Genomic DNA, 11,358 nt, shown 5'->3' with positions numbered 1-11,358 from the left:
GGAGTCTCATCCCGACTTGTGGGGGAATCATAGTCTCCATCATCCTTTCCTCACTGGGACAATGCTCTAATAATGATGATCATGACACTTTTATTTTCTTACAACTCAAGAATTACAACTCGATACTTAGAACAAAATATGACTCTATGTGAATGCCTCCGGTGGTGTACCGGGATATGCAATGAATCAAGAGTGACATGTATGAAAGAATTATGAACGGTGGCTTTGCCACAAATACGATGTCAACTACATGATCATGCAAAGCAATATGACAATGATGAAGTGTGTCATAATAACGGAACGGTGGAAAGTTGCATGGCAATATACCTCGGAATGGCTATGGAAATGCCATAATAGGTAGGTATGGTGGCTGTTTTGAGGAAGATATATGGTGGGTTTATGGTACCGGTGAAAGTTGCGCGGTACTAGAGAGGCTAGCAATGGTGGAAGGGTGAGAGTGCGTATAGTCCATGGACTCAACATTAGTCATAGAGAACTCACATACTTATTGCAAAAACCTATTAGTTATCGAAACGAAGTACTACGCGCATGCTCCTAGGGGGATAGATTGGTAGGAAAAGACAATCGCTTGTCCCCGACCGCCACTCATAAGGAAGACAATCAATAAATAAATCATGCTCCGACTTCATCACATAATGGTTCACCATACGTGCATGCTACGGGAATCACAAACTTTAACACAAGTATTTCTCAAATTCACAACTACTCAACTAGCACATCATTAATATCACCATCTCCATATCTCAAAACAATTATCAAGCATCAAACTTCTCATAGTATTCAACACACTCATAAGAGAATTTTATTATTAATCTTGTATACCTAGCATATTAGGATTATTTAAGCAAATTACCATGATATTTAAGACTCTCAAAATAATCTAAGTGAAGCATGAGAGATCAATAGTTTCTATAAAACAAATCCACCACCGTGCTCTAAAAGATATAAGTGAAGTACTAGAGCAAAACTATATAACTCAAAAGATATAAGTGAAGCACATAGAGTATTCTAACAATTTCCAAATCATGTATGTCTCTATCAAAAGGTGTGTACAGCAAGGATGATTGTGGTAAACTAACAAATAAAGACTCAAATAATACAAGACGCTGCAAGCAAAACACATATCATGTGGTGGATAAAAATATAGCTCCAAGTAAAGATACCGATAGAAGTAGACGAAAGAGGGGATGCCTTCCGGGGCATCCCCAAGCTTTGGCTTTTAGGTGTCCTTAGATTATCTTGGGGGTGCCATGGGCATACCCAAGCTTAGGCTCTTGCCACTCCTTGTTCCATAATCCATCAAATCTTTACCCAAAACTTGAAAACTTCACAACACAAAACTTAAAGTAGAAAATCTCGTGAGCTCCGTTAGCGAAAGAAAACAAACGACCACTTCAAGGTACTGTAATGAACTCATTATTTATTTATATTGGTGTTAAACCTACTGTATTCCAACTTATCTATGGTTTATAAACTATTTTACTAGCCATAGATTCATCAAAATAAGCAAACAACACACGAAAAACAGAATCTGTCAAAAACAGAACAGTCTGTAGTAATCTGTAGCTAGCGCAAGATCTGTAACCCCAAAAATTCTAAAATAAATTTCTGGACGTGAGGAATTTATCTATTAATCATCTTCAAAAAGAATTAACTAAATAGCACTTTCCAAATAAAAATGGCAGCATTTCTCGTGAGCGCTAAAGTTTCTGTTTTTTACAGCAAGATTAACAAGACTTTCCCCAAGTCTTCCCAACGGTTCTACTTGGCACAAACACTAATTAAACACAAGAACACAACCAAAACAGAGATAGATAAATTATTTATTACTAAACAGGAGAAAAATCAATTAATAAAAATAAAATTGGGTTGCCTCCCAACAAGCGCTATTATTTAACGCCCCTAGCTAGGCATAAAAAGCAAGGATAGATCTAGGTATTGCCATAATAGTAAGATAGATCATAAAAACTCATTTCATATTCTGTACGTTTGACAGCAAGTTTTCTTTGAGGCAAGCAAGAATAATCAAAAGGTCTAAATTTAATGGGACAAAAGTCCCCGAGATCAACTTTATGAGGTATAGGTTCCTCCTTCGGCCCTTCGTATTGCACAACCAATTCATCATTATAAGCATTCTTTTGATAGAACTTTGTGAGCCTATACTCAAGAGAGTATCCTAGCTCATTATTTCGAATAGCAAAATCATTATTAATTTCAGAAAGTCTATCAATTAGAACATTGGTGGGAACCTTTTTTCTAAGGTTTTCATTAAAAGCAACATAATCTAGAGATTGAAAACGCATTATTTCCTCTTGATCAAATAGGATAGTTTCTATGGGAGGACGGCCAGCGTCCACCCTATAATGCACAAAGATTTCTTTGGCCTCTCTTATTATAAATCTGAATTCATGAGCCAAAAAGATAGTAGCGGCACGCTTGACAGAAGAATGCTCAATATTAGAAAATTCTAGGGAAATCCTTTGTATGCAAGGGTGCATGTGCATAAATTGCCTTTCAAGTTCAACTACAAGCATGGCAATAGCGTCCGCAAGACTACTAGTTCTATGAAGGATAGAACTACCCATAGAAGGTAAAGCACCAACAAAAGTAAAGAAATCTTGGATAACTCCTTTTCCAATAATATTAACGCTACCAATATGGAATTTTTTTGTATGTAAGATAGGGGGTTCTTCAGCAGGAGCATCAGAATTTTTCATGATATTATTATTGTCCATATCAACAATAATTTCCCCAATTTCAGACATAACGGTAGAAAGTGCAACGGGCAAAGAGAGGCAAATAGAGAAAGAGAGGGAGGATAGAGAGAGGGGGGCGAATAAAACGGCAAGGGTGAAGTGGGGGAGAGGAAAATGAGAGGCAAATGGAAAAATGTAATACGGGAGATAAGGGTTTGTGATGGGTACTTGGTATGTTTGACTTTTGCGTAGACCTCCCCGGCAACGGTGCCAGAAATCTTTCTTGCTACCTCTTGATCACTTGCGTTGGTTTTCCCTTGAAGAGGAAAGGGTGATGCAGCAGAGTAGCGTAAGTATTTCCCTCGGTTTTTGAGAACCAAGGTATCAATCCAGTAGGAGGCTACGCGCGAGTCCCTCGCACCTACACAAAACAAATAAATCCTCGCAACCAACGCGATAAGGGGTTGTCAATCCCTACACGGTCACTTACGAGAGTGAGATCTGATAGATATGATAAGATAATATTTTTGGTATTTTTATGATAAAGATGTAAAGTAAAATAAAAGCAAAGGAAAATAACTAAGTATTGGAAGATTAATATGATGAAGATAGACCCGGGGGCCATAGGTTTCACTAGTGGCTTCTCTTGAGATCATAAGTATTTTACGGTGGGTGAACGAATTACTGTTGAGCAATTGACAGAATTGAGCAAAGTTATGAGAATATCTAGGTATGATCATGTATATAGGCATCACGTCCGAAGCAAGTAGACCGACTCCTGCCAGCATCTACTACTATTACTCCACACATCGACCGCTATCCAGCATGCATCTAGAGTATTAAGTTCATAAGAACAGAGTAATAGCTTAAGCAAGATGACATGATGTAGAGGGATAAACTCATACAATATGATGAAAACCCCATCTTGTTATCCTCGATGGCAACAATACAATACGTGCCTTGTTGCCCCTACTGTCACTGGGAAAGGACACCGAAAGATTGAACCCAAAGCTAAGCATTTCTCCCATTGCAAGAAAGATCAATCTAGTAGGCCAAACTAAACTGATAATTCGAAGAGACTTGCAAAGATAAATAATCATAAATAAAAGAATTCAGAGGAGATTCAAATATTGTTCATAGATAAACTTGATCATAAACCCACAATTCATCGGTCTCAACAAACACACCGCAAAAAGAAGATTACATAGAATAGATCTCCACAAGAGACGGGGAGAACTTTGTATTGAGATCCAAAAAGAGAGAAGAAGCCATCTAGCTAATAACTATGGACCCGTAGGTCTGAGGTACACTACTCACACTTCATCGGAGAGGCTATGGTGTTGATGTAGAAGCCCTCCGTGATCGATACCCCCTCCGGCGGAGCTCCGGAACAGGCCCCAAGATGGGATCTCGTGGATATAGAAAGTTACGGCGGTGGAATTAGGGTTTTGGCTCCGTTTCTGATCGTTTGGGGGTACGTAGATATATATAAGAGGAAGAAGTACGTCGGTGGAGCAACAGGGGGCCCACGAGGGTGGAGGGCGCGCCCCCTACCTCGTGGCCTCCCTGTTGGTTGCTTGATGTAGGGTCCAAGTCTCCTGGGTCTTGTTCATTGAGAAAATCATGTTCCCGGAGGTTTCATTCCGTTTGGACTCCGTTTGATATTCATTTTCTTCGAAACCAATAGGCAAAAAACAGCAATTCTGGGCTAGGCCTCTGGTTAATAGGTTAGTCCCAAAAATAATATAAAAGTGGATAATAAAGCCCAGTAATGTCCAAAACAGTAGATAATATAGCATGGAGCAATCAAAAATTATAGATACGTTGGAGACGTATCAGCAACCCCCCCCCCACACACACACACTTTCAGTCGACGGGCCAGATAGGCATATATCTCACCAAGATGGATCGTAAAATGGACCAAGAATAATCCACCTTGGTCGTACAACCTCTCTCTTGTTGTTGGTCAAAGTGATGGCCGTCCATGCGACTCTGGAGATGGGCTGGCTCGCGAATAATCACGCAAGTAGCTAGTCCCCGAAGACAACCACTGCATGTGTGTGGCCCAAACATATGTATGGAGAGGTGTGTTTTTGAGTAACAATGGAAAAACTTTGATGTGGCACCGTGATTTCGAACTATAAATCCCCAGACTGAGTGAGAGTTAGGTTGACGATGCATATGTATGTTACACCACACTTGAAGCCAACGACGGGGATTCATGCATCCATGCGTGCATAGTATATGCACTCAAACTTAATTACGTCTGAATCTCACTATAACCTATACTACGATAACACGAACCAAATGAAGAATCCGCCATGGTAACCTATCTTGTTGTTGGTCAGGTGATCATGGATGCCCACGTGGGCCACGAATATATAGGCTTGTCGCTGATAACCACGCGAGGGAGTGTACCGTTTGAAGGCAACCACTACATGCATATGTATGGAGGTGATGCGTGCATGCATGTTTGAATACACAACATTGATGTGGCGCGTGTGTCAAAAATCGTACACTAGCTCCCCATACAAAGCGAGATCGGTTCATGATGTGTCATTGTACTAGCCTCTTCGACTCAATGGGAGGGATTCATGCGTACACATGCATGTGTGCGTGCTCAAGCTGTATCATGCTTGTCATCCGAGAGCAAAAATAATAATCCCCTCCTAAGTCAAATTAACTTCTCTTGTTGTCAGGCAAAAAGTAGTGATGGACCAAGTGGGCCCACAAATGGAAAGTATCGATATCGCTGATAACCGCTTAAGTGGGTGCGAGAGGACAACCACCGCCTCTTTGCATGTGGGCCAAACATATATATGTTGAATACCCAAAATGCACAACTTTGATGTGCCACATGCCTCAAAAACCATAAACCATGCACCCACACAGAGCGAGTTTCATATCAAGCGTACTACATATGATGGTCCCCTTCCCCCCTCTTCACCGCATACTATATGCCCCTGCCGTAATATATGTAACCCAAAAAAATCCTCATCGATGGTGAAATTAATTAACCTCTCCCGATGTAGGTCAAGGTGATGCATGCATGCATCGACGATGGCCTCGTGGACCCATGGATGGAAGCGTCACACCTGGGTGTCCTAGCTAGGATATGCATGTGGCCCAAAAAGGTGTTGTGTGATGTTTGAATAACCAATTTCACAATTTTGATGTGGCACGTGCCTCGGAAACCAAAAAGTCCTGACACTGAGTGAGGTGTACTTGTTCACGGATGCGTACGTATAGTATATATGCTAGTCCCCTCCCACCTCTTCGACGCGTACTATATACCACCATAACACAAACAAAAAATATTCTACCTTGCTGGTCAAATTAACCTCACTGCCGACTATTTGTCAAAGTGATGGACGACGACCTCGCGGGCCCACAGAAAGCGTCACATGCGAGTATCGAGTGTCGTGTAGGACAACCATCGACTGCATGTGGCCAAAAAATTTATGTATGACAGGGTTGTGTAATGTTTTAAATAATGATTTCACGACTCTGATGTGGCACCAGCCTGCCTAACAAAACAGCCAACCCACACCAACCCACACGGTGGGTCACAACTCGTAGTGTACTGCGAGCCACCCACCACCCCCAGACGCACACAACCACACACACACCGCAAATCTACCGCAACTACGATGCATGTTAAATTAATTATCCCGCTGTGAACATACATGTTACCAAAGGAGGGACGTTCTAATTTCAAAAAAATCACAGAGATCATTAAGACGTTTTAGTACATTGATTGATTGATTTTCTACGGGTATAATGTGCAAAAATCAAATTTGAGCTACATGCACATGTGACAGTGCACCTAAATAGATTGCAAAAACACATGTGTCTCAGTGGGTGCATGTTTACTCCCCGTGCAACAAATTTCAAATATTGAGAATCTTGATTTTTAAATTCTGGTACATCCAAAACTTATTTGAAGTTCATGAAACTTACCGTGTTGTCACATGGACACCAATACAAAGTGGCATTGTACTTTTTGTCAAATTTGAGACCAGTTTTGATGTAATCTTTATCTAATTACAGATGGGAGATTATTAATAATTGGGAACCAATATCCCAAACAGATTATTTATTCGAACCGTGAGCGTTAGACTAACAATGGATACGTGCCATGCTTCGGTTAAGCAATAAAGCGGCAGCATTAATCATCCAAATAGAAAAACAATATACGTGCCGCTGCGCGACTCGTGTGGTGTGCGAGCAGGCGTGAGTTGACGGGACGCGTCCGCCGCGCAGACATACGGGGAGGCGCGCGTGCAGGTGTGTGAATTGACGGAGGCGTGCTCGCAGCACAGTGTCATCGGGAGGCGTGCGAGTAGCTGTGTGAAACTTTGGTAGGCATGCCAGCAGTCCGGTGCGCAGGCTCACGGGGAGGCGAGCCATCGTTTGACCGTCGCCTGCATCTCTCCCACAACTCCCACTACTCCATATTAATGGTGCGCCCGAGCGGCCGCACCCCCCATCCTCGCTACGCACACACAATCCTCTCTCTCCGCTTGCATTCTCGACGCCGCTCTAAGTCCTCAAAGTCGTCAGTGTATGAGGATGCCGCTGAAGCGCCTCATCGGAGGGAGTGGCGACGCCGGGGCTGCTAAAGCACCGGAGCACGGCGTGGCGATGGAGATAGAGGTTGCCATCACCGCCAGCGAGTTATCACTGCATCTTGACATCGTCGACGGCGTCGAGCTTCCACGGCCGAAGGCGGAGTTCCACACCGACTCCGACGACCACTCCGGCGACGACTCCGACGACCACTCCGGCGACGTCTCCGATGACGACGGACAGCTGGTTAGTCATCTATATCCGTTTATGTGTCAAATAGATCATAGGGTTTCTCTGGTTACTCTTGCCTCCCCCTTTTTGGAATAGAAATCATATGGTTATGTTCTCCCAATCCATGAAATCTGTGTAAGTTTCGTTAGATCTGTGTAGTGTATTGATTGTTTGAATGGTATAGGTGATAAGTGATTAGTTGTTTCATCTGTGCAAATTATTTCTGCTAGTAATCCGACTAGGGTTAGTGTTCATGCTAATAATTCCTAGCCAGGGCTTGACAATTGATTTTCAATGACCTACATATGTTTGTGCCATTATTTTCTTCAAGATTGGTCTGTACATAGACGACTGCGCTTAAAAATCGAACCATAATCTCTGGATATGTATAAATAAATAGCCATAAATTCCTAATCCTACTTCACGGCATGTAATCATTAATTTGATGCCAAATTTGTTTTACTATTTGTATAGGTGTTGTCTGACGATGTGGACAGTGAGGATGAAGATGTCCAGAGGAGGTACAACAGGAAAATCCTAAGGGAGCTTTATGCGGGAATGCATAAGAGGCGTATTAGGACCTGGAACGGCGGCTATGGATGCCCATTTTGCAACCAGAAGCTTCATGACGCGTATCTAAGTGTTCTGGCGTATGCAAGAGGATGGGTCGTTGGCTCCTTCAAGCAGAAGTATTCTCGAAGGGTGGCGCATGGCGCGTACGCCGAATACCTAGAGAAGCTTCAGGATCGTGCCGGCTTGTGAGATGAGATGTGGGATGGATGGAACTATATATGTATGCTTGAGTATGCTTAATACTGTTGAACTATGTACTACCTATGGTTGAACTATACTTATCTACGTGTACGCTTATTATCTATGTTTGAGTATGTTAGATATTTCACCAAATTTTGGTAAAAATTACAACGGGGGACCAATAAATCAGGACGGAGGTAGTACGTCAATCACACACGGTTCCCAAAATTGGAACCGTGTGCAATGACTTTCATTTTGCCTCCTGCGTCAATCACACACGGTTCGCTCTAGCAAACCGTCGCCCCCAAAATTCTTTGTGAGACAGAAAACCCTCACCATCCAATTCAAAAAAGAAAAAAGAAAACCCTCACCATCCCCATGTCACAAAAACCCTCACCCCGCCCGCCACCCCCTCGGCCCCTCCGGTATGTTCCCCATTCACACCTGCACAAGCTCCTCCGCGTCTATGCCATGGCACCGCCTATCGCGGCGGTAAACACTTAGCTCGCCGCCTGCCGCCTGCCGCCGCCGCTAGGTTGCCGGCAAAGCCCACCGCATTTCGCCACTTCCGCTTGCCGCCGCCTATCGCCATCGACTTTCTCGATGCTGCTCGCGGTCGACCCAGCTCTGCTCGGTTGGGGAATCTGCCGTACTGAGGGTTCTTTCTCATGGACGACAAGGTAACTAGTTTAACGAGATATTATCTCATCTCTTATCCCAGTTCATCTACCTCCTTTAATCACCTGGCGGAAATCGCCGTGAATTCATTTTTATTCGAGTTGATTTGAGGGTTTTCTTTCATTCATAGAATGTACAGTGTGCCGACACTTCAGGACTTTGCGACCGCCGCCAGAGATTCCATCTCTCCATACCAGATAACTTGAGCACGCGCACGGTATGTTCAATCTCACCCTAAATCGGTTGGCATGGCCTACTTTCCTGAACATATTCTAAATATTGCTACATTTGGATAAAATGTGCCACATGCACCATATACGTCAAAGGGGATTTCCCCCCTCTTCTTTCTATATTAGGAAAATTCATGATGTATTGTTCTTTCGATTACTCTCATTTTTCCATGACATCATGTTTACCCTATCTGTTTAATTATAGATTTTTGTCCTTCGATTTCAACTGATGTACAGTTCTTTCAATTTGGGCCCATATTTGCATGTTACCATATTTTCTTTAACAGTCCTACCACATAACATCCCTCACTATGCAACAGATTATGTAGTGCACATTTTTTCCATTACATACATCAAGGCTCCACGGATGTCATACTGCACACAAACCATGGATTTACAATCATTGCTACTGTAAGACTTGATGAACATGGTGACTCCTATTTTGGCACTGGCTTTTGGAATGAAATTGCAAAGTTTTATGTACTGAAAGTTGGCACTAAAATTGCACTGCACATAAAAGGGCCTAGTCATGAGATATATGCTAACTTCCCCGACAAAATCATCTGTCCAGACTTTGTTCGAAGTAAGTTTTTTTTCCAACTATCTGCATACGTTCACTTACCCCGCAATGTCAAATGAATTGTGTAGTATTTAAGCAACCAATTGTTATTCCCTTTTCTTACTATATTCCTACCTAATAACTTCTAGTTACCAATACACTTTTCTATTGCCCTGTTTTAACTAAATATTCCCTGTACTCCCATTTCTATCAGAAAGCGCCGCTGACAAGGAGACTCCGGAGGTGGACAACGGGGCTACCAACAAGCAGAGGCGGGGCGAGCTAGAACCGCAAGCGACTCCAGCAGGCCTAGACTTAATCAGCAGCCTCCCTGATGATATGTTGAGAGTCATCATCTCCCTCCTCCCAATCAAATATGGGGCGCGGACAACCCTCCTTTCCCGGCGGTAGCGCCCCCTATGGAACTCCAGCTCTCTCGACCTCATCGACGCCCATGAGCTCTGCCATGGCTATCGCAAAAGCTTGGATGCGTTCTCCAAGATCCTCGGCAGTCACCTTGGCCCAACCAAAGGCCTTAGAATGGGAAAGTTTCATTTCAACGGCAAGGACCGAGCCAAGCTTAACGACTGGTTCCGACCCCCGCCTTAGATCAGCTCAAGGAGCTCACTTTTGATGATGGGCATAAGCGGTCGCTACCAACGTCTGCACTCCGCCTCGCGCCCACGCTGCGTGTTGCCAAGTTCGGGAACTGCCATTTCCCGTCCCTTAATGACGCGCCCGCTCTTGTTCTACCATGACTGAAGCACCTCGAGCTCATTGCCGTCTGCCTCTCAAAGGGTGACATGGAGTGCCTGCTCCGTGGTTGTACTGCACTCGAGTACCTTCGTCTTCAGGTGATCAATGGGTTGAGTACCTTCCACATCACCTCCATGACTCTCCGGACTATTTATGTGTGTTGTTGGTGCGGCAGGAAGACACCACAAGATGTCTACCATAGTATGCTCATCCAGGACACACTTGTACTTGAGAGATTACTTGTAGTTGATCAAGAAGGTCCAACAAGAATCAATGTCACTTCTGCATCGAAATTGACAGTGGTGGGCTACTCGTCTGACAAATGCTCCGAACTTGTTATTGGATCCACACCCGTTCAGGTACAACAGCCGCCTTCTACCTCTCCTTCTACAAATTAACATTATTTCTAATTTTGAAGATGTTTGTTCGTCTGTCATTCAGAAAATGATTCCGACAAGCTTGACCCCGAAACTGCGCATAGTGAAGGTCTTGGCACTAGAATCTATTGGGCCCGACCTGAAGCAAGTTGTCAGTTTCCTGAGATGCTTTACGTGCCTAGAGAAGCTATATATCGAGGTGATGTTCCTTTCCTGTTAAATGTTAACCATAAGGGAGTTCAATTTGTGACACCTTTTTCCAAGTTTACAATGATGATGTACTATGATTTCTGAAGGTTCTTTTGGACGATTTCAGTACATACATGCCCCCCCCCCATATTGGTTGCTTGATCCATATGGTTACAATCAATAAGCATTTCTCCTTTGGATTCATCTGTACTAGTTTTCTTAGGGAACTTTTCATCCACTCCAACCTCTTGTGAAGAAGGCTACATTTTTCTAGAATGTAATCAAATGCCCATGTTAAT

Source organism: Triticum dicoccoides, chromosome 6A, assembly GCF_002162155.2.
Source record: "Triticum dicoccoides isolate Atlit2015 ecotype Zavitan chromosome 6A, WEW_v2.0, whole genome shotgun sequence".
Classification (NCBI taxonomy): domain Eukaryota; kingdom Viridiplantae; phylum Streptophyta; class Magnoliopsida; order Poales; family Poaceae; genus Triticum; species Triticum dicoccoides.
Note: the sequence above shows the minus strand (reverse complement) of the source record.